The 9,795-nt window shown below is 40.5% G+C and overlaps 1 protein-coding gene across 2 annotated transcripts in view; it reads right to left on the bottom strand.

Annotated features, from left to right (window-relative positions):
- The window catches only part of MAPRE3 (microtubule associated protein RP/EB family member 3), a 30,365-nt gene extending 21,226 nt beyond the window's left edge, over positions 1-9,139 (bottom strand). Inside the window, exon 1 of one of the 2 annotated variants that reach the window (XM_070932173.1) lies at positions 9,001-9,139. The gene's annotated coding sequence lies outside the window, so the exon portion shown is untranslated. The remainder of the gene's footprint in view (positions 1-9,000) is intronic. The other variant, XM_070932174.1, reaches the window with a different exon arrangement.
- Between the last annotated feature and the right edge of the window lie 656 nt (positions 9,140-9,795).

Genomic DNA, 9,795 nt, shown 5'->3' on the forward strand with positions numbered 1-9,795 from the left:
GTGATTCACTAAACAAATGTGGCAAGAAAAGTCATAAAATGGGGCAAAGCAAATTTAACAAATTTCTCACTTAGCCACATAAATTCTGGGCTCAATTGTGGTTGTAAGAGGATTACCTCTATATAGTAATTGATTTAGATGATAATTATGTTTTCCCAGGACATAAAGGTGCATCTAAGGATTAATGTGAGTGGCAAACAAATGAATGACCTTTTTGATTATAGTGGATAACATCCACCCACCTTAACAAGACCTACAACAGCTGAGAGATTGAGCAAGTGCCTTGAATATGTCTTACCATAAATGTTCAAAACAATGGGAAATATTCTCTTAACTATATTTTAAAAATGCTTGTTTTGTGATTTGCTGCTACTAGACCACAATCTGTCCTGAAGCCTAGTCTGTTTAAATTCAAGTTTAAACCAATAAAGCAGAATTGTATGTTGAAATTAAAAGAGCTTTGATGACTGATGATAGCATGTACTGTATCACATTGGAAGGCAAGCAGGAAAATGAATCGTTGCTCATGAAAAACAATTGTTAATTCCTGACGATAGTAGTGCTGCCTGTTTAATTATTATGGGGACAGAAATAGAAGTTGGATTTGGCATTTAACAGGACTAGGGATAAATCCTGCAACAGTTCATAGAATTTTCATTTGTTTCATTTAATAGGAATTTAGGAATTTGATTTATTTACACATTTGCCAAATTATGGAGTAGATTCTTTTCCATAAAATTTCATAACAAATTTGTCTGTAGAATTTTGCTTTTGTTTAAACAACTTGTAAAAAGATATATCATCAGTCCAGATCCCAGGCACCCATTGGTTTGGAGCCAGAGGCTACTGAATGGTGTCTATTAACGTGACTTTCTCCTACATTTGTCTTCCACTGCTAATCCAGTATATAGTAATAGATCATAAAAGCAAGAGAATGCTAGGTGCCACACAGCAGAGGCTTTTCAGTTAGCATATTCCAAGCCACTCACACAGTTCCTATATTCATTCCCACTCAACAATGGTGAAGTTTTTCTTACTGGTCAGCAGTCACATAGTTTGCTCTATCCTGCTTATGCAACTCCCAAGACAGAAACATTCAAATGGGTGGCACAAAGCAAGAAATGCATTTTAACAAAGGAAACCAAACAGAATTTGGCTGTATGCCAGAAATCAATCTCATGGGGGAGACCAAGCACTATTACACAGTTATTCCAATTAAAGGCTCAGGAAGGGGAGCAGGACAAGACAATAGCAGCTTTAGAAGACAGACTGTAATCTTCAATCACTTTCTCTATAGATTTTCTCAGCCGTTTTTCAGGTCAGGCAGTTGGAAAATAATGACCTACCGTGTTTCTAATCAGTATTGTTCATGAAATGTCTGGAAAAGACTAACATTATGCTCAGAAAAGCAACCTCTGCAGATCTCAGGTCAGAATACCGTCCAGCGTGACCACTTGATCTGCACACTGAATGTATGCCAACAGGGCCTCAGATCAAAGTACATTCTACTCCAAACACTGCGGTTATCCTCACTAAACATGAAATTGATTGGCATGGCATAGAGAATATGATCTTCCTATTTGGAAGTAGTAGCCCTACCTCACAGTGATTTGTGCTTGTTGTGTACCATCCAGAATCATTTCCCATGAGAAGGGCAGCCATATAAATTTATTAGGATTGAAGTTTTGAGTGTCACGTGAACATTATTTCTTTTGCCCAGCAATTCAAATTTGAATTTCCTGATCATGTGTTTCATAGTCATGTTTTTTACAGATACATTCTGCCTATGGTGTAAAACAGACATATTTTTGTGGCTCATGGATTGTCAGTATTTTGTATTATTTTCAATATCTTAACCATGTTGGTAACTGGCCAACAAATATTTACAGTATGTTTATTTTTTTAATATAAAAACAATTGAAAAAACATGAGGCCCAATCAGGAGCAGACACACAGAATGGGTAAAGTCTGAGTCTCGTGAAATCATTTATATTCCTAATTAACATCATTTGTTTATTATTTACTTATTTATTCTGTACTCTGCCCATGCCCAAAAGCTTTGGAACTTATAAAATGGCAGGGGAATAACAATTCAGAAAGTGCTCTCCATTCTCACCCATCCTTGCCCTCTTGGAGTACCAATGGCTGTTTAACCAAAAGATAGCTATCAGGCCAGAGTAGACAACATGCTACTTATGATAAACTAAAGAAGACTAAGACATGACCTGTAGACAAACTGCAGACTGTAAGATAAACATGATGTTATAAAGCAACCAAAGAAAATTCTTTATTTGTTGGAGGAGGAGGAGGAGGCATGTTGCAGCACTCTGAACAAAGAGAAAACATATGGCTGGGAAACAATTTGTTACACCTATATGCCGTTAGGCAGGTGAGGCATGTTGCAGGTCCTGTTAGCCAAGGAAAGCTGGCTGGCAGGAACCATGAGACGTGCCTTCTCTTCTGTATCCCCTGCTGGAATATTCTCCCTTCAAATAAGACCCCAACACTGTTAACCTTTCGTAAAGTGTGAAGAATTGGTTGTGGGCCCAGGCCTGGGCCCCCAAGTGTGTTAAGGGCCTCATTTCCTGGCTGTATTAGGTAGGAACAGCTTTACTTGATGCTATTTATATTGTACTCTTTTAATGTTTTATAATGTACACAACCAGGAGTCACTTGTTGAGATGGGCAGCTATAAAAGTCAAATGCACCACACCCCACCTTGTAGAACCAGACAGTGGGACAGAGTGGGTGGGGTCTTAACCAGGGCTTATTTTTGAGATAGGGCTTATATTAGGTGCACACAGAAAAACCAAGCTAGGGCTTTTTTTTTTTTGATAGGTCTTAATTTCAGGGAAACACAGGTATATACAGATACACACACACACACACAGAGAGAGACAATATATATATAAAATCTCAATATGTATCCCAACTTTATACACACACACACTATAAAGAATGAGATAAACTGAAGGACAAGGCTTTTAGAAATGAGAAAAATTACAGCTCTTTGAAGGGATCTATTTTTTGATAGATAAAGAAATAATGAATTAGCTCAGGTTTGAGATTTCAGGCAAGTATCACTAGAGGCAAAAATATGTATAGTGGAATGATATAACACAGGTTGTTTATTTGGTCTTCTAAAACATTTTGACTCCTGAGCAAATGGGTCTCTTTGGTGGGAAATTAGTTACAGAAGTAGAGTAAAAATAAATGGTCGTTATTATAACAGAGACACTGCCTATGCTCTGAATCTGAGCTGATGGAGACTCTCTTAGAAACAGATATTGGGGTCACAATTGATAGTTTAATTAAATTGACTTAAGAATGAAGGCAAATTGACCTAATCCAGAGTGTAATTCTGTGTATTTTTCATATGATTTATCAGGCTCTCTTCAACTGCTGGGAAAGGAAAAATGTTCTCAGACAGGGCTGTGGGGTAAGACCAAGCATGTTGTAATTAAGAGACTATATAAATAACTCAACTGTAGTAGTAACAGTAAGGAACAGGAATTTTCCCAACCCATGCAGCTGTCTTTAGAATTTTTGTATAAGGCCACAGAACTTCAAGCTCAACTAAGCAACTGCCGTGGCCAAACTGGTGTGTGCAAACTGTTAACTGGTTTTGTTCAAAAATTGCTGAATTACATCCTTCAGACAAAGATTGTAGTTCTTTTCATATGGAACTACAGGTGAGCAGCCACATCTTAAAATGAAGCCTGAAACAACAGCTTTTGCCACGAATGTATAGAAACATTGGTAGTTGATTGTCTATGGAGATTTTCAGTCATCCAGGTCACGGTTGTCCCTAAAGTGCTTTCTGAAGAGGCAACTGGACTTTCTGCTTTTTTCTTTGAATACATTTCTCTTCCTATCCAAGAAGAAGCTGAAGAAGCTTCTTGGATGATAAGAGAAATGTCTTCAAAGAAAAAGCCAGAAAGTCCAGTTGCCTCTTCAGAAAGCACCTTTGGGATTGGTAGTTGATTGTCCTGCTTTGAATTAGTCTTAGAATTAACCAAAGTGCCATCACTGTGACTTTAAACAAATTGTAACCATTGATTCTAAAATTACATTAACATTTTTAAGTAGATCTCCAGCTATCTCTCCACATTATCTTATTACAATCAAGTGAATTGCCCAGGTAATAATCTACCAAGTAGAAATTTAGAATGTAACACTTTGGAACTCAACTGAAGTGAAATTGGAAAGGATGTTTAGCTATGATATGCACAAGTAGAAAAGGCATCTAGCATTTTACCATAATGGCAATGGCCTCATGCATCCAGACATTCTTTACTGCTTACAGAAAAAGTGGCTGATGTTCACTATAAGTACCATTGGGAGTCTTCTGTGTTCTGCCTCTTCTCCAGTCTCGCATAGCTTGAGAAAATATTTCTCAAAATAGAAGGCCCACATTTTGCAGCCCCAGTGGGAAATAAGAAAAGTCTTCAGATCATTCCTTAATAGACTCCACAATCAGGGTGGATTTGATTTAAATCGAGTTGATTTAAATCACAATTAAAATGATGATTTAAATCACTAGTAAAAAGGCTTGATTTAAATCAACTCGATTTAAATCATAATTTTTAAAGAGCAACTGTTATCTCTGCTACTCCTTTGACCCACTGTTGACTCACCGATAGTTCCAGTGTTGCAGAATATACAGCCTCATGCTACATAACTAAGATCCATTTCATGCTGAATAAACTAAATTATTTATGTATCTTAAATAGAAAACTATCTTACGATAAAAAACTTTTGGGGTAAAAATCTATTAAAATAAATTCAATAAAAATCAAAAAAATTCGATTTAAATCAAAAAATCTGATTTTGTTTTATTATTTTTTTTAAATCATTGATTTTTATCCACCCTGTCCACAATCATAAAGTCCAGAATATGTCCTTCACAATGACATCACTGCCCGGGTGTCAGAACCCAGCTTGAAGAAAGATGAAAAAATTTCAGCACCAGTAAATCATGTAGACAGCTTAGCCTAATTTATACTGTCAGCATTTCTCTCTTGAGGTCAGCACAGAGTAAAAATGAACCACATTCCTTAGTTGTTCATCTCTCAGTGCCTTTCCCATTAAGTTTTACTTAATTACTACCTCCAAAACTCAAATTCTTTATTGCAAGATGTGCTTAATTTTGCCTATCCCAAGTTTTGAAAACATTGCTGAAAAAGAGGCAGAAACTGAGGATGAGGCAAGGATTGGCTGAAGCAGCTGCCTAGGGAGGTTGAGAAATTTCTTGAACATTTTCTAAAGAAGATCAGACAGATATTTATTAGCAGCTGTTTAAAGTCTGAGCTAAAAAATCTACAGCTGCCTTGAAAATCTGAAATTACAAAGGCCTGTTCAAAGATAGAGCATACAACTCTTATGTTACTTTCTTGAAAAGATATATATTTCAGCAAGATGTGTAGTGCACCTTCCAAGCTGTATTTTAAACTGTTTCAAAATTTTCTGTTCCTTTCTCCAGTTTCCTCTTCCTTTTGTAAGTTTAATGTAGTGCAGCAAACACTAGTTTTTCAAGCAACTATATCTGATACCCACATTTTAAAAACCTACCTCATTCTCCACTTTTTTCCTTTCTTTCTTTAATCTCCTGTTATTAGGCGGTATCAAGTTAATGGGATTTCTTAGAGACATCATCAAATGGAGTCTAGTCTCAAAAACTGGTCAAGGGGGTACATCTTTGGATCCGAGAGAAAATAACTAGCCAAATATACACAGAGCTATTTATCTCCAAAACACTAAGTGCCAGGCAGAGTCAGGAAGGCTCATTTAGGAAACACCTCAGTTTTAAATACCAATTATTCCATCAACCAGTCTCATAAATATTTATGGCAGCTCAATACTAGGGTGATCAAGACTGAGTTTTAGACAGGTCATACAGAATAGTTGGAACCATTTCACAGCAGGGTACGAAGCCTTTCCCTATCACCATTTAAACATAATTGAAGCAAGAACCAATTATCAAAGGACAGCAAGAAGTCAAAGGAGAAATATAACAGCCACACATATAAATGAAACCATTGCAGACCTCTCACATCAGTTTTTCAGAAGTGTGTTCATATACTAGTTCATACAGTCACATCAGAGACACTCAACAGAGAAGATTTACTTGGCTACTCAAATATTGTATTTGTAAGATAAGTTTACATCCCCCACCCAAGGAGGATTAAAAGACCTTTTGGCCTCCATTCCCCTGTCCAGCAGGGAAATGGGTAGCCTAAATCAGGAGAACCTGGTGTATCTTATGTCACAGCACAAAGAAAAACAAGTGCCAGAAAAAGTACCAGGCATGAACAACTGAGAGAGATAATCATGAAAAATACAATTAAAAGAAATCTATAGGAAGGCTAGAGCCACATCAAATGGGATCTGACAGGTAATCATGACCATGCTTTTTCTTGATTTCTGCACCAAGTACAGAGAAGACATGCTGGAATTCTAAAATAGGGCATTCACTCAAGTAAGTTTGCAGAATTTATAAGAAACAATGTTCTTGTCATGAAACCTCATCTACTTACCACAGAGATCAGGTACACTGCCAAGCTGACCAGCGTATGTAGCATTTGTTTATGATCATTCGTTTAACACCTGTTTGAAGTTATGATGGCACTGAAAAAAGTTACTTATGACCAGTCCTTGCACTTATGACTGTCATAGAGTCCCTGTGGTCATATGATCAAAATTTGGCTACTTGGCAACCAGTATGTATTTACAACAGTTGCAGCATCCCAGCTTCATGCAATTGTATTTGCAACCTTTCCTGGAAGCTTCTGACAAGCAAGCTGGGAGAAACCAGACTCACTTAAGAACATTTGCTTAACAATCATGGCAAAAAGGTTGTAAAGTCAGGCATGACTCATTTAACAACCAGGTAACTTAGTGACGGAAGTTCCAATCCAAACTGTGGTCATATGGACTACCCGTATTGTAAGCAAATACAGTCCAGAAATGACCGATTCCAGCTTGTAATGGTGCTCCAGCTCACAGTCTGCCATAATATGCCAAAGATAGGTAAGATATACCACCTCCCCCACCCCCACCCCAAAGACAGTTAGGTGATTCTGGGCCAGTTACTCTCTCTCAGATCTAGGAAGAAGGCAATAGCCAACAACTTCCGAAATTTTACAGGAACTTGTCCAGGCAATCACGAGGAGTCAATACTGATTTGAAGGCGTGTGTGAGTGCACACACACACACACACACACACACAAACACACATGCAATGACACTTCGTCAAAAAGTAGAAAACAGTGAACAGTATTGGATAAATTTGTCAACAGATTACTTGGTTTTCCTCAATTCCCAGAGGCCGTGTTTGTAAAAACAAAATACAATAAATATGCATGAGTCATTGACAAAAATTATCTTTAACTTGCTTCAGTGTTTGTATGATTTAGCATATTAATCAATCCCAACCTGTCAATTAATTTATGGTTCAATACATGAGAATCCAGAAAATGTATTCATTCCATAGCCAGGCTATACAGTATTTACTATACGTACCCAGAATATCTTATAAAAGATCTCAATTTCCAGATGTTGCATTGCTCTGAATATTTTATTGATGTGTGTGTGTGCGTGCATAAATGTGTATTTTAAATAAAATTATCATGCCTATAACAATTTAATATAAGCACCTATTTTCCAAGGGGAAGATGGAATGTATTAACTTGGATTTGGGAAAGTGGGATATTTTTTTTTTTTACTTTAGGATTGATGAAATTGAACCAGCACCTCCTAAAATATGTGAATCATCTGTCTGTATCTGTGTAGCACTATCCTGATGAGTGGCTTGACAGTCACAAAAGTAAAAAACCATTTTCTAGGCCATCCAACCCAGTGGACCAGCCATTCTGCATTCCAAAGGTCTACAGAGTTACTCAGTGACCTCTGTACCTATGCGCTAGATCATGTATGAGTCTATGTGCTCTATACACAAGTCCTTACTGAGCAGACTGGTTAATTACACAAGGCATATATATTCACATATCTCTAATCAAGGCTAGGAATATAATCCTATCCCACAACCGGTGATCGATGACTTGCTGGTTAAAAAAAAAAAATCACAAATGGCCTCGCAAAAAAACAAGTCACTGGGACGTTCAGAACCTACTCAAGTTAATTTGCACCCAGTTTTGCAGAATGCCAGGCTTGGGACTTTTACTTTTCCTAACAGACTTTTTTTTTTTTCCCCCTCCCCAACTTCAATCTTTCTAAATTCTCCCCTTCAGTCCCGGACACTGGCGAAGAAGTCAGTGCAGGGAGACAGGCAAGACTCAAAGAAACTCCTGCGCCTCCAACTAGAAATCCCCGCATGGTCCACACCCCAAATTTAGAAACTGCAGACAGAGGCTGAGCCCGGGAGACACGCAAGGACTCGATTTCCCGGCTTCCAAGGCAAGAAGTCCGAGGGCTCCTTCTGCAGCGACATCCGTGGCGCAGCAAAGAAAGCTGGTTTTATTCCCCCCCCCCCCGCCTTCCCTGGCGGCGGAGGCTTCTTCCACGGCTGCCCGGGGAAGATCGCGCCTTGCCACCTTTTCTCTCTCTCTCTCAGTTCTCAAGCAGCATCCCCATCCCCGAGGACGCTCTGCCGAGTCACGGCGGCCTGTAGCGCGCAAGCAGGTCCCCACCTGGCGAGGCAGGATCAGGACGCGGCCGGGACGTTTGCTCCAGCCGACAGCGCGCTCTCGCCGCCGCCGCCGCCGCCGCCTCCGAGGAGCAGAAGCGGGATGAGGGCGAGCGGCAGCGCGGCCCCTCACTAAGGAAAAGACCACAGCACGCCGGTCCCTTAAGAAAGGCGAGCTGAGGCGGCAAGACCCTCGCAAGCGGCGGCCCTTCGGGAAAGGGGACCGAAAAGGGTCCCCCGAACAAGCGGAGGAGGGCCATGACGGGGCACTTTCCTCCTCCCCGATGCCCGCAGGCGGCGGGAAGGGGCTCCCTCTTGTTGTTGTCGCCCTCCCCAACCGCCTTCCCTTCACTCACGGCGGTGCCGGCGGCGCGGCAACGGCGGCTGGCTGGCTCCGTCTTTGCCCTCCCGCCGACCGGCCTGACTTCTTACGATAGCAGAGGCGGCGGCGGCTCCTCCTCCGAGTCCGCACCGACAGGGTCGGCTTTGCGGGGAGGGGGAGGAGGCTCCCACGCATGCGCCGCCCCCTAAACAAGCACAGGATGGCTAGGCCTCATCTTCAACCCCGCCCTTCCCGCTGTCATAGCAACCACAAGGGGGGGAGAGCGAGTGATTTGCTGCTGCTCCCATGACAACCGAGGCGGGAGAAGTCCCGCCTACACGCTGCCCTCACAGTGCCCACCTCTTCGCGCAGTGTCTCTCTGACAGCTCGAGAGAGATCGCCATCCCGGTTGTGGCAAGATCCATCAAGTGAGCCCTTGCGCACAGGACGAACCCGCTCTTGTCTTTTGTAGCCACCTCTTTTCGGTAAAAGAGCTTCACCGTGATCCGAGCCTCCTTTTCTCTTGCGTTTTAGCAGTTTTTCCACGGATTTAAAAAAATAAAACACCGAGAACTTGGGAGTTTTGTACTCCTGACACCGTCTATTTTTTAAAAAAAAATACTTCCAGACTGCATAACCCTGAAAAAAATTATCTTATAGGAAGATATACACTCTGTCTATTCAACAATAGTTAAGCCGCCTTGGAAATTGTAAATCCTCAGTTTGAGAGATTTTAGCTCATTGTACTGCAGTGGGCATTGTAATGCAATAGACAAAATACTTCTGTATACTGTATGCTTCTGTACATATGTAAATTCTATTGAAATCA

The sequence above is a fragment of the Pituophis catenifer genome, unplaced genomic scaffold (assembly GCF_029215685.1).
Source record: "Pituophis catenifer annectens isolate HBS135680 unplaced genomic scaffold, rPitCat1.0.hap2 SCAF_1, whole genome shotgun sequence".
In the NCBI taxonomy this organism is placed as follows: Eukaryota; Metazoa; Chordata; class Lepidosauria; order Squamata; family Colubridae; genus Pituophis; species Pituophis catenifer.